Source organism: Lissotriton vulgaris, chromosome 1_1 (assembly GCF_964263255.1).
Source record: "Lissotriton vulgaris chromosome 1_1, aLisVul1.2, whole genome shotgun sequence".
Classification (NCBI taxonomy): Eukaryota; Metazoa; Chordata; class Amphibia; order Caudata; family Salamandridae; genus Lissotriton; species Lissotriton vulgaris.
Genome location: NC_141685.1, coordinates 746,088,012 through 746,102,572, shown reverse-complemented (window position 1 = coordinate 746,102,572; position 14,561 = coordinate 746,088,012). Strand labels below are relative to the sequence as shown.

The 14,561-nt window shown below is 48.2% G+C and overlaps 1 long non-coding RNA gene across 1 annotated transcript in view; it reads right to left on the bottom strand.

Annotated features, from left to right (window-relative positions):
* The window catches only part of LOC147747752 (uncharacterized), a 59,157-nt gene that overhangs the window by 27,188 nt on the left and 17,408 nt on the right, over positions 1-14,561 (bottom strand). Inside the window, exon 2 of the long non-coding RNA XR_015299690.1 lies at positions 6,570-6,623. This is a non-coding gene — a long non-coding RNA (uncharacterized LOC147747752). The remainder of the gene's footprint in view (positions 1-6,569; positions 6,624-14,561) is intronic.

Here is a 14,561-nt window from a genome sequence, read left to right as displayed (position 1 = left end):
TTTTTGTTATGCAAAATTATTTCATAGTTGTTGTTTGGCATCACCTCTCTATCAACCCTATAATCAGCTTCATCCCACTCAGAAAATATCCAATCATTGATCACTAGTAGCTGTGAGGCCCAGTAATACATTTTAATATTTGGGACTGCAAAACCCCCATCATAGACCCGTCTGGAGTTTTTTAAGGGCAATTCGAGGGGCCCTCCCCTGCCACAACAACACACAAATTTCCTTAATCAATTTGCTTAAAGTAGGTTGAGGGAACAGGGTAGGGCGAGTTTTGTAGTACGTAGACGAATCTTGGTAGGGACATCATCTAAAACAGAGTGGCCCTTCCCATAAGGGACAAAGGGAGAGCCCTCCAGTGTGACACATCTGAGTGGAGTTGTTCTATTTGAGGGACTATATTGCATTTCAAGAAGAGGGTTTGATCTCTGGTCACAAAGATACCCAGGTATTTCAAACCTACTAAATCTATGGAGGCCGCGCATTGTGTTGGCAACCTGGAGGGGCCCTGACAGTGTCAGACCACTGATTGTGTCCAATTTATTCTATAGCCCGAGTAACTGCCAAAGAGATAAAAAATATGTAGGGTACACGCTATTGAAAAGTAAGGTCGGAATACATATAGTACAATATCGTCCGCATAGGGGGAAATACGCTCCTCCCAGCTGCTATCGGATCAAATTTCCCAGATCATTGGGTCGCCTCTAAACCACACTGCCTAGGGCTCCATCGCCAGGGCGAAAATATGCAGTGGCAGTGGATACCCCTGCCTGGTTCCCTGCCCCAGCTGGAAAGGCGATGAGAGTGTTCTGTTCACCCTCACTCTCGCCAGAGGGGCGTTATATAGTAGCTGCACCCACGCTCTAAACTTTGGCCCAAAGCCCAATGTGGCCAAGACAGCAAAGAGATATGGACATTCAATACTGTCAAATGCCATAGAGGAGTCTAGTGCCATCAGTGGTGTCTGTGGATCTGTGGCTGGGCAGTCATATGTAGAAGACCGTACAGTCTCCTCAAGTTATGACGAGCACTTCTACCCGGCATAAACCCTGATTGGTCCATATGAATGAGTGAGGATAGGACCGGCGTGAGTCTGGCCACTAATATCTTGGCCAGGACCTTTGGCTCCACATTTAACAGAGAGATTGGTCAATATGAGCTGCACTCTTCAGGGGGTTTCCCTGTTTTGTGGATTACTACTATGGTGGCGGTGTGTTGATCCTCAGGCAGCTGCCCCTGTTCCACCGCTGCCACAAACATGTTTAGCATAGGCCAGGTTACTATTTCTGTCATATTTGTAAACAGCTCAACAGGTAGTCCATTTGGCCCCGTTGCTTTCCCTGATAGTAGGGCTCTAAGGGCCCGCTACTTCTTCTGGTGTGATGTCGGCCTCCAGAGTATCAACCACTTCCTTGGGGAGGGTCCGTAGGAAGATGTCGTTTAGAAATTCATCACAGTCTGATCTCGTTCTGGTGCTAACCTGTGTGTATAGAGCAGTGTAATAGGAGGCAAAGGTGTTTGCCATTCCCTTGTTTGTGGTTTGTAGGGCTCCGGACCCATCTTTCACCCCCACCACCCATGTTCTGTCCCTGTCTCTATTTTCTAGCCATGACATTAGGCATTATAAACAAGCGACCTCAAATCTGGCATAACTGCAGCCTATGTTGTGTTTCTGGATCTCCACCCCTCGAGACCACGGTCTCTAGGGCTATAATATCTTTCTCAATAGTCTTGCATTCCAATCTTGCCTCCTTTGTCTTCCCCACCACCAAGGCCTGGGCTTGGGCTTGGCCTCGTATCACCGCCTTGAACGCTTCCCAAAGTATGATTGGGGACGATACTGACCCTTGGCTTTCTTCAAAACATTGCTCTGCAGAGATTCCCAGCTTCTCTCGTAGCTCTTCATCTCAGAAGTGCCAGGGGTCTATTCCAGGGAAGGCCATTTGGTCAATATTCAGACCCAGAAGGGCCACTCCTATGGGTGAGAGGTCAGATATCCCCCGTGCGTAATGCCTTGTTTCTGTGAATGTGCCCACCTGGTTTTGAGGGGCAAATAGGTAGTCAAGGCGCGACATTGAGCCGTGAGGGGCTGATAAGAATGTATATTGTGACAGGTGGGGGTTTTGGAGTCACCAGAGATCCACCATCCCCATTGCTGACACAAATGACCGTATTGCCCCTGGATCCGGGTGGCCCTGGATCCCACCAAATCTATCCTGGGCGGGGAACATCAGTGCGTTCATGTCGCCACCCATCAACAATGTACCTGTTGGGAGCTCAAAAGTAGGGTTCCCAGACGTAGGAAGACCTCGGAGTGTAGCCTAGGTGGAATATATACAGAACAGAGATTCAGGGTGATCCCCTCCTAGGGGCCCGACAGTGCCGCATCGCAGCACTTCAAGTCGCACCATATCTTAGAGATTATAATTGGTGTTGAGGTTTTGGCCATGATACCCACTTCCGGGCTCCTGTAGAATAGCCAGGGTGCACTAGGAGTTTAGACCCGAATCGGTCTAATGCTCTGTAGTGATTACCCTTTAGATGCACCGCCTGAAGAATAACAAACTCCAGTGAGTGGTATTTTATGTGTTGGAGGACCAGGATTCTTTTGATCTTATTTCCCAGTCTGTTCACATTCCACGACCAAATGAGTATCTCCTTAGGTTTACTTGCCTGACTCATCTAGTTCTGATTCCTGAATGGTAACAGGATCTTGTTGCCTCAGAGGCCCCACCCTCCCTGCCATTGCAAACCGATGTTGTATTTGAGCATAACGGTGTGTGAATGTAATAATTTCAAACTTCCCAAACATTAGCCCCCTCACTGCCCCACTGCATAGGGACCTATTTAATTCCCACTTCCTTAACCTGCCGAGTGTTTGTCACCCAAATTTTAGCATGAAACTGTGCGGGGAGCGTTACCACCACTGCTGTTGACGACGAATCAACTGACTCATCGATAAACCCCCCCATACATATAGACTTCTTCACTGCACATACATTTACTTTGATCTTATAACCCCGACCCACCAGCTGTCAGGAAGGTCGGTTCAAACTTGACTCCGGGCACTGCCGATACTGACCTAGACCCCAAGGCTCCTAAGTGAGTCGCACCCAAATCCTGGATCTCCCCCACCCTACAACTAGCAGTAAATACGTTCGGTTTAAGGCAGTTGTTCTCCCATCCTTCGAGGGTTGGTCTGGTGTCATGATTTCTGTGGGTCAGACCTCTCCTCTAGTCCAGAGTCTGTTTTCTTGTTTCTCTTGCGCTCCACTTTGCTCCATCCATCTAACCAGTACCAGGTATCTTCCAGAGACAGGAAGAAGTGCGACTTGCCCTCCGCAATCACTCTTAGTGTGGCCGGATATATAATCATATATTTAATGTTTTTCTCCCTGAGGGCTTTTTTAACTGAATCAAAAGTTCGGCGTTGGTGCTTGTTAGACCTGGCACCATTGGTGTGGGTCTCCCTTCCATTAATTTGCTGTTGCCTCTTATGTTTTTGCTGGTTTTAGATGCTTTTTGGCACTGCGCCCCTGCTATTCAGTGGCACAGTGCAAGTGCTCCCTATGGTAAATTGATGTATGGTTTAGTGACTCCATGATTGGCTTATTTGGTTTACTTGTCAGACCCTGGTACAGTGCACTGCGTGTGCCCATGGCTTGTAAATCAAATGCTGCTGGTGGGCTTGCAGCACTGATTGCGCCACCCACAGAGCAGCTTGTAAAGTGTATCTCAGGCCTGCCATTGCAGAGCCTGTGTGCAGTCTGGTCCTCTTCCCACTTAGCAGACCACCAGATTTAGTTGTTGTTTTAGATAGAGGGAATAAACACAGGGGAATTAATCAGTGATAGGTCTTTAAATATCCCTAGGACCCTCTATGATCTTTTTTTCTTTCATACAGTCTGGTACTGCCATGTTGACTGAGCAAGTGCACCCACTTGCCATTCCCTAAACCTTCCCTTTTATACATATTAGTCACCCCTAAGGTAGGCCCAAGGGCAGGGTACATTGTAGATAAACGGTATAACATGCCGTGATGTGTGTGGCATGTGCTGATCGTGAATTACAGCCATTTTCGCTGTTCACTATTGCAAGGCTACCTGTTCCCCACAGGCCAGAATGGGCAGTTTGATTATGACATCTTATAATCCTAACTGAATCAGGCAACTAGGTAGAAATTCGAGTTTAGTATGCCTGAACTCAGAATGATAAAATACGTCTTTTAGTGAAGTTGGTTTTAACATTCTGGGTTTGAAAATACCACTTTTAGAAAGTAGGTATTTTCTTGCCTAACTGTCCAAGCATGCCTCTGCTAGGTTGTGTATTCCTTGTCTGGGTTGTGAGTGACAGGGGCTGGGGAATTCCAGGAGACAGGGTGAGTCAGCACAGGGCTGAATAGACCCATCTGCAAGTAGAGTGGTGGGTGGCGAGCACCTGGGACCTGAATAGGGCTGTGCCTGCCTTCCACAATGCTGGGTCCACCTCCTATGATGCGTCTTATGTCTCTGGCCTACACTGTCAAAGGAAGAGAAGGAGTCCTGTAAACAAAGTGCTCCAGGACTGCATAGAACTGGTTTAGACAAGGCACAGGCAGTATCAGCCTTCAGAGACAAAGGATTTTGGTGTATAAAAGAGGGGACCCAGACCCTAGATCTTTAGATCACTTCTGGGAATCAAGACAAACCTTTGCTGAGGAGAATAATCGGGAAACGGAAGGCGAAGACTACCCATATCCTGCGTGTTGTTGGGGTTGGCCTGCAGTGGGTGCATCATTGCCAAAGAAAGGAGAAAAAGGACTAAGTGTGCTTTCATCATCTTGAGGAAGATCTCCAAGGGCTTGAACTTGACCTTGCCTCCTGCCTGAAGTCTCAGGGATACAAGATGTCACCACGTCTGCTTGCCTTCATCTAGAACTGAGGTTTTAGCTGCTGCAGAAGGAAATTGCAACGCTGACTCCGGCGAGTGACACTGTCTTCTGCACCGAAGCCGTGAGCGCTTCTCCGACTTGCACCGTAGACCCGACGTCGGCCGCCGTGCCACATCGACGCCAGCAAGTGATGCCGTAACCTGCCCAAAGCCGTGAGCGCTGCTCCGACTTATGCCGTGGTCCCGACGCCTGCTGCTGGGCCGCATTGACTCTGAAGCTGACATCAACATCGCGGAGCTGATCCTAGACGTGGGTGACCGAGAATCCATCGACAGCATGACATTGTAAGGAACTGTGGTTTCGGCGCCACCGTGGCGTCACCTTCCCGAAACAGTTAGGAACCATCATCTCACCTCCCCTGCGCTGCAGTAAGGAACCGAGTCTACACCTCCCCTGGAGTCGTAAGGAACCGACGCGGCGCAGCGCCAACGAAGCCGGAACTCCCTGACGCCGTGAGCTGCCTTTGTTTTTCATCGCTTTCCATGGTACTGTTCTTTGGGGGTCTGTTTGACTCCGGGCCCGACGATGCGCACCTTGCGGTCGGCACCGAAATTTGGGATTTCTCCTGTCACGACGTCGTGATAACTCACGTTGGAGTTAGCTGTTGCTAGAGACTGATTTTAAGTGAACAACCTATTTTTAAGCATATCTTGAGTACTGTATTGTGGATTTTTGTCATTTGGTCTTGTGTTAAGTCTATATAAAAATACTTATTTTTATAATACAAACTGTGTGGTGTCCATCTGTAGTGTTGTCACTGTATTACTGTATGTATTCTCAAATGCTTTACACATTGCCTCTGAGATAAGTTGCCTGCTCGTGCCAAGCTACCAAGGGGGTGAGCAGGGGTTATTTTAGGAGTAAAGCCCCTTACCCTGACTAGACACAAGGGTCCCTACTTGGGCAAAGGTACCTACCTCTGCCAACTAGGGACCCCCAAATCTAACAGCGCTGCACTTGGAGAATGAAATCTGGAAAAAAACTGATTGTTGCAAATTTCGAATTGTATATCTCCTTGTACCCTGGCCGCCTGGAGGATTGCATCCCGATCACTGAAGTTTAGGATTCCGGCAATGAACATGCATGACGGGCCCCAGGTTGCGGTGAGGGCTCCAGCCCAGGGTGCCCTCTCTCCACTGAGAAACAGGTAGATAGACGTTTTGGGTGGAGTGTGTGGAGTATTAAGTCTTCCATGAAGCAGTCAGCAGATTTTTCCCAGCCAGTCTTAAACTTGGAATAATTCGTAAAGTGCAGAATCTGTGGGAAGATGTATGCAACTCTTATCGCACTTCCATCGGCTCATGGGATATATCTAAGTGAACTACTGTAAACACGTAGTACCTGTTTGGTTTTCTCAGGGGCACCACAATTTACAGAAGCACAATTTGTTTACTGTGTGTTAACATTGTTATTATTGTGGCATTTGTAGCCATTAACATAATCCAAAAATGAATACTGTGAAATAAAAGTAGATTAATACTTTTCTGAACAGAAAACCCTATCATAAAATATTGTGGTGCAAGCACAATTCAGTAAACGTGTGGGCAGCATATGCCCGTTGCTTAATAAACAAAGATTCTTGAGTCAAAGGGCTGATGAGCCGCAATATTATGGCAGCCTTCCTGTTACATACCTTGTGTCCTTTCTGTCCTGGGATCCCTTTAACTCCTTCCAGACCGGGAATTCCCTGTAGAAGGGAGAAAAAAGAACAATTTACGTATTTATGATAGTCTACAATAGGTTGTCTACATGGAATATGACTTTTGTATACAGTCCCCTTTATTGACAGAACGCTTAAACTCTTTGAAATCGATTATAGACCAAAAGCAGCACTATTCCTGCCCACTGCATGAGCCTTTGTGTAATGCTCTGTAATATGGAGAATTTCATTATGTATCTGTAGAAAAATGTGTACTGAAAGTCAATAACCCCCCTTTTTCCACACTCACGAGACACAGAAATGGCACAGGAACATTGTTTGCTTGAGTTAAAGTTTTGGAAGCCCCAGCCACTTGCCCACCACAGGCTCTGCCCCTGTATGCACACACTGGCTCCTGCACATCATTCCTTTTCTCTCCAATTTGTACCTCAGGGCATTGACAGAGGGTAAAGGTTAAAATAGATATTAAAATGCCAACACATTGTACCTGGAGATTAACATATACAAAGAGAAAAAAGGAGGGGCATATTTATCATACTTTCACGCAGAGCAACACAACAAGCTACCTCGCCGAGCTGCACTGCATGAAAGGGAAAAGGCACGAATGAACCACATTTAACATCATATGGCGCATTCCTGTCCTTTCCTTGCACTGTGGCTCTTTTGACTGCCTTGCGCCATACATAATTACGGGTCTGTTTATATAAACCACACCACCAGTGAGGTTGCTGTAAAATAGAGATTGTTGCAGACACTCCGGCATGTACAGAAGCCATGCCTTCATGCGCGGCAACGATCAAAGCAGGTCTGCAGTCCTTGCTGGGAATCAGCCAATCCCCAACTGATTGAATTTTAGCATAAGGAACTTGTGTCGGAGATAAATGATAAGAATACTTCGAAGGGAAGCCCTGCGGATAAGCAGTTCCATCCTTTGTAGCAGCAATCACGGCCAACATTTCATTATCTATCCAAGTCATGGACCTTGTAACTGCTGCTAGGGAACACGTGGCTACTGCAGATTTGGCTGCTTCATCAGCCAAAGAATTACCAACGTTTCAGAAAAGGGGGTGGTGATGAACAGAGTGTCTGAATTAAGCAGACCACTCTTACCCAGTCCAAAGATCAGGGCTTTATCCATCACCGTTTTTTAGCTCACTGCACCATCCCAGCGCAGAACTTGGCTATATGCAAATTAGTCTGACCCTGGCCCAGTGCATCATGGGAACAGGGCAGACCAAACTACCAAGCCAATTCTTATACTGGGAAGGAAACAAGCTACCGGGGACCGGTTTCTGGCATTTCAGCCGTCTTCGGCCCGGCTTGCTTGAATCCTGATGGTGCAATGAGCTAGGGACTCACATCTGAGTATACCCTTCCACGCTTATGGTGGACAAAAATGATTCAGAAAAGGGGGTGGTGATGAACAGAGTGTCTGAATTAAGCAGACCACTCTTACCCAGTCCAAAGATCAGGGCTTTATCCATCACCGTTTGTTAGCTCACTGCACCATCCCAGCGCAGAACTTGGCTATATGCAAATTAGTCTGACCCTGGCCCAGTGCATCATGGGAACAGGGCAGACCAAACTACCAAGCCAATTCTTATACTGGGAAGGAAACAAGCTACCGGGGACCGGTTTCTGGCATTTCAGCCGTCTTCGGCCCGGCTTGCTTGAATCCTGATGGTGCAATGAGCTAGGGACTCACATCTGAGTATACCCTTCCACGCTTATGGTGGACAAAAATGATTCAGAAAAGGGGGTGGTGATGAACAGAGTGTCTGAATTAAGCAGACCACTCTTACCCAGTCCAAAGATCAGGGCTTTATCCATCACCGTCTTTTAGCTCACTGCACCATCCCAGCGCAGAACTTGGCTATATGCAAATTAGTCTGACCCTGGCCCAGTGCATCATGGGAACAGGGCAGACCAAACTACCAAGCCAATTCTTATACTGGGAAGGAAACAAGCTACCAAGGACCGGTTTCTGGCATTGCAGCCGTCTTCGGCCCGGCTTGCTTGAATCCTGATGGTGCAATGAGCTAGGGTCTCACATCTGAGTATACCCTTCCACGCTTATGGTGGACAAAAATGATTCAGAAAAGGGGGTGGTGATGAACAGAGTGTCTGAATTAAGCAGACCACTCTTACCCAGTCCAAAGATCAGGGCTTTATCTATCACCGTTTTTTAGCTCACTGCACCATTCCAGCGCAGAACTTGGCTATATGCAAATTAGTCTGACCCTGGCCCAGTGCATCATGGGAACAGGGCAGACCAAACTACCAAGCCAATTCTTATACTGGGAAGGAAACAAGCTACCGGGGACCGGTTTCTGGCATTTCAGCCGTCTACGGCCCGGCTTGCTTGAATCCTGATGGTGCAATGAGCTAGGGACTCACATCTGAGTATACCCTTCCACGCTTATGGTGGACAAAAATGATTCAGAAAAGGGGGTGGTGATGAACAGAGTGTCTGAATTAAGCAGACCACTCTTACCCAGTCCAAAGATCAGGGCTTTATCCATCACCGTTTTTTAGCTCACTGCACCATCCCAGCGCAGAACTTGGCTATATGCAAATTAGTCTGACCCTGGCCCAGTGCATCATGGGAACAGGGCAGACCAAACTACCAAGCCAATTCTTATACTGGGAAGGAAACAAGCTACCGGGGACCGGTTTCTGGCATTTCAGCCGTCTTCGGCCCGGCTTGCTTGAATCCTGATGGTGCAATGAGCTAGGGACTCACATCTGAGTATACCCTTCCACGCTTATGGTGGACAAAAATGATTCAGAAAAGGGGGTGGTGATGAACAGAGTGTCTGAATTAAGCAGACCACTCTTACCCAGTCCAAAGATCAGGGCTTTATCCATCACCGTTTGTTAGCTCACTGCACCATCCCAGCGCAGAACTTGGCTATATGCAAATTAGTCTGACCCTGGCCCAGTGCATCATGGGAACAGGGCAGACCAAACTACCAGCCAATTCTTATACTGGGAAGGAAACAAGCTACCGGGGACCGGTTTCTGGCATTTCAGCCGTCTTCGGCCCGGCTTGCTTGAATCCTGATGGTGCAATGAGCTAGGGACTCACATCTGAGTATACCCTTCCACGCTTATGGTGGACAAAAATGATTAAGAAAAGGGGGTGGTGATGAACAGAGTGTCTGAATTAAGCAGACCACTCTTACCCAGTCCAAAGATCAGGGCTTTATCCATCACCGTTTTTTAGCTCACTGCACCATCCCAGCGCAGAACTTGGCTATATGCAAATTAGTCTGACCCTGGCCCAGTGCATCATGGGAACAGGGCAGACCAAACTACCAAGCCAATTCTTATACTGGGAAGGAAACAAGCTACCAAGGACCGGTTTCTGGCATTGCAGCCGTCTTCGGCCCGGCTTGCTTGAATCCTGATGGTGCAATGAGCTAGGGTCTCACATCTGAGTATACCCTTCCACGCTTATGGTGGACAAAAATGATTCAGAAAAGGGGGTGGTGATGAACAGAGTGTCTGAATTAAGCAGACCACTCTTACCCAGTCCAAAGATCAGGGCTTTATCTATCACCGTTTTTTAGCTCACTGCACCATTCCAGCGCAGAACTTGGCTATATGCAAATTAGTCTGACCCTGGCCCAGTGCATCATGGGAACAGGGCAGACCAAACTACCAAGCCAATTCTTATACTGGGAAGGAAACAAGCTACCGGGGACCGGTTTCTGGCATTTCAGCCGTCTACGGCCCGGCTTGCTTGAATCCTGATGGTGCAATGAGCTAGGGACTCACATCTGAGTATACCCTTCCACGCTTATGGTGGACAAAAATGATTCAGAAAAGGGGGTGGTGATGAACAGAGTGTCTGAATTAAGCAGACCACTCTTACCCAGTCCAAAGATCAGGGCTTTATCCATCACCGTTTTTTAGCTCACTGCACCATCCCAGCGCAGAACTTGGCTATATGCAAATTAGTCTGACCCTGGCCCAGTGCATCATGGGAACAGGGCAGACCAAACTACCAAGCCAATTCTTATACTGGGAAGGAAACAAGCTACCGGGTACCGGTTTCTGGCATTTCAGCCGTCTTCGGCCTGGCTTGCTTGAATCCTGATGGTGCAATGAGCTAGGGACTCACATCTGAGTATACCCTTCCACGCTTATGGTGGACAAAAATGATTCAGAAAAGGGGGTGGTGATGAACAGAGTGTCTGAATTAAGCAGACCACTCTTACCCAGTCCAAAGATCAGGGCTTTATCCATCACCGTTTTTTAGCTCACTGCACCATCCCAGCGCAGAACTTGGCTATATGCAAATTAGTCTGACCCTGGCCCAGTGCATCATGGGAACAGGGCAGACCAAACTACCAAGCCAATTCTTATACTGGGAAGGAAACAAGCTACCAAGGACCGGTTTCTGGCATTGCAGCCGTCTTCGGCCCGGCTTGCTTGAATCCTGATGGTGCAATGAGCTAGGGACTCACATCTGAGTATACCCTTCCACGCTTATGGTGGACAAAAATGATTCAGAAAAGGGGGTGGTGATGAACAGAGTGTCTGAATTAAGCAGACCACTCTTACCCAGTCCAAAGATCAGGGCTTTATCCATCACCGTTTTTTAGCTCACTGCACCATCCCAGCGCAGAACTTGGCTATATGCAAATTAGTCTGACCCTGGCCCAGTGCATCATGGGAACAGGGCAGACCAAACTACCAAGCCAATTCTTATACTGGGAAGGAAACAAGCTACCAAGGACCGGTTTCTGGCATTGCAGCCGTCTTCGGCCCGGCTTGCTTGAATCCTGATGGTGCAATGAGCTAGGGACTCACATCTGAGTGTACCCTTCCACGCTTATGGTGGACAAAAATGATTCAGAAAAGGGGGTGGTGATGAACAGAGTGTCTGAATTAAGCAGACCACTCTTACCCAGTCCAAAGATCAGGGCTTTATCTATCACCGTTTTTTAGCTCACTGCACCATTCCAGCGCAGAACTTGGCTATATGCAAATTAGTCTGACCCTGGCCCAGTGCATCATGGGAACAGGGCAGACCAAACTACCAAGCCAATTCTTATACTGGGAAGGAAACAAGCTACCGGGGACCGGTTTCTGGCTTTTCAGCCGTCTTCGGCCCGGCTTGCTTGAATCCTGATGGTGCAATGAGCTAGGGACTCACATCTGAGTATACCCTTCCACGCTCATGGTGGACAAAAATGATTCAGAAAAGGGGGTGGTGTTGAACAGAGTGTCTGAATTAAGCAGACCACTCTTACCCAGTCCAAAGATCAGGGCTTTATCCATCACCGTTTTTTAGCTCACTGCACCATCCCAGCGCAGAACTTGGCTATATGCAAATTAGTCTGACCCTGGCCCAGTGCATCATGGGAACAGGGCAGACCAAACTACCAAGCCAATTCTTATACTGGGAAGGAAGCAAGCTACCGGGTACCGGTTTCTGGCATTTCAGCCGTCTTCGGCCCGGCTTGCTTGAATCCTGATGGCGCAATGAGCTAGGGACTCACATCTGAGTATACCCTTCCACGCTTATGGTGGACAAAAATGATTCAGAAAAGGGGGTGGTGATGAACAGAGTGTCTGAATTAAGCAGACCACTCTTACCCAGTCCAAAGATCAGGGCTTTATCCATCACCGTTTTTTAGCTCACTGCACCATCCCAGCGCAGAACTTGGCTATATGCAAATTAGTCTGACCCTGGCCCAGTGCATCATGGGAACAGGGCAGACCAAACTACCAAGCCAATTCTTATACTGGGAAGGAAACAAGCTACCGGGGACCGGTTTCTGGCATTTCAGCCGTCTTCGGCCCGGCTTGCTTGAATCCTGATGGTGCAATGAGCTAGGGACTCACATCTGAGTATACCCTTCCACGCTTATGGTGGACAAAAATGATTCAGAAAAGGGGGTGGTGATGAACAGAGTGTCTGAATTAAGCAGACCACTCTTACCCAGTCCAAAGATCAGGGCTTTATCTATCACCGTTTTTTAGCTCACTGCACCATTCCAGCGCAGAACTTGGCTATATGCAAATTAGTCTGACCCTGGCCCAGTGCATCATGGGAACAGGGCAGACCAAACTACCAAGCCAATTCTTATACTGGGAAGGAAACAAGCTACCGGGGACCGGTTTCTGGCTTTTCAGCCGTCTTCGGCCCGGCTTGCTTGAATCCTGATGGTGCAATGAGCTAGGGACTCACATCTGAGTATACCCTTCCACGCTTATGGTGGACAAAAATGATTCAGAAAAGGGGGTGGTGATGAACAGAGTGTCTGAATTAAGCAGACCACTCTTACCCAGTCCAAAGATCAGGGCTTTATCCATCACCGTTTTTTAGCTCACTGCACCATCCCAGCGCAGAACTTGGCTATATGCAAATTAGTCTGACCCTGGCCCAGTGCATCATGGGAACAGGGCAGACCAAACTACCAAGCCAATTCTTATACTGGGAAGGAAACAAGCTACCGGGGACCGGTTTCTGGCTTTTCAGCCGTCTTCGGCCCGGCTTGCTTGAATCCTGATGGTGCAATGAGCTAGGGACTCACATCTGAGTATACCCTTCCACGCTTATGGTGGACAAAAATGATTCAGAAAAGGGGGTGGTGATGAACAGAGTGTCTGAATTAAGCAGACCACTCTTACCCAGTCCAAAGATCAGGGCTTTATCCATCACCGTTTTTTAGCTCACTGCACCATCCCAGCGCAGAACTTGGCTATATGCAAATTAGTCTGACCCTGGCCCAGTGCATCATGGGAACAGGGCAGACCAAACTACCAAGCCAATTCTTATACTGGGAAGGAAGCAAGCTACCGGGTACCGGTTTCTGGCATTTCAGCCGCCTTCGGCCCGGCTTGCTTGAATCCTGATGGCGCAATGAGCTAGGGACTCACATCTGAGTATACCCTTCCACGCTTATGGTGGACAAAAATGATTCAGAAAAGGGGGTGGTGATGAACAGAGTGTCTGAATTAAGCAGACCACTCTTACCCAGTCCAAAGATCAGGGCTTTATCCATCACCGTTTTTTAGCTCACTGCACCATCCCAGCGCAGAACTTGGCTATATGCAAATTAGTCTGACCCTGGCCCAGTGCATCATGGGAACAGGGCAGACCAAACTACCAAGCCAATTCTTATACTGGGAAGGAAACAAGCTACCGGGGACCGGTTTCTGGCATTTCAGCCGTCTTCGGCCCGGCTTGCTTGAATCCTGATGGTGCAATGAGCTAGGGACTCACATCTGAGTATACCCTTCCACGCTTATGGTGGACAAAAATGATTCAGAAAAGGGGGTGGTGATGAACAGAGTGTCTGAATTAAGCAGACCACTCTTACCCAGTCCAAAGATCAGGGCTTTATCTATCACCGTTTTTTAGCTCACTGCACCATTCCAGCGCAGAACTTGGCTATATGCAAATTAGTCTGACCCTGGCCCAGTGCATCATGGGAACAGGGCAGACCAAACTACCAAGCCAATTCTTATACTGGGAAGGAAACAAGCTACCGGGGACCGGTTTCTGGCTTTTCAGCCGTCTTCGGCCCGGCTTGCTTGAATCCTGATGGTGCAATGAGCTAGGGACTCACATCTGAGTATACCCTTCCACGCTTATGGTGGACAAAAATGATTCAGAAAAGGGGGTGGTGATGAACAGAGTGTCTGAATTAAGCAGACCACTCTTACCCAGTCCAAAGATCAGGGCTTTATCCATCACCGTTTTTTAGCTCACTGCACCATCCCAGCGCAGAACTTGGCTATATGCAAATTAGTCTGACCCTGGCCCAGTGCATCATGGGAACAGGGCAGACCAAACTACCAAGCCAATTCTTATACTGGGAAGGAAACAAGCTACCGGGTACCGGTTTCTGGCATTTCAGCCGTCTTCGGCCCGGCTTGCTTGAATCCTGATGGTGCAATGAGCTGGGGACTCACATCTGAGTATACCCTTCCACGCTTATGGTGGAC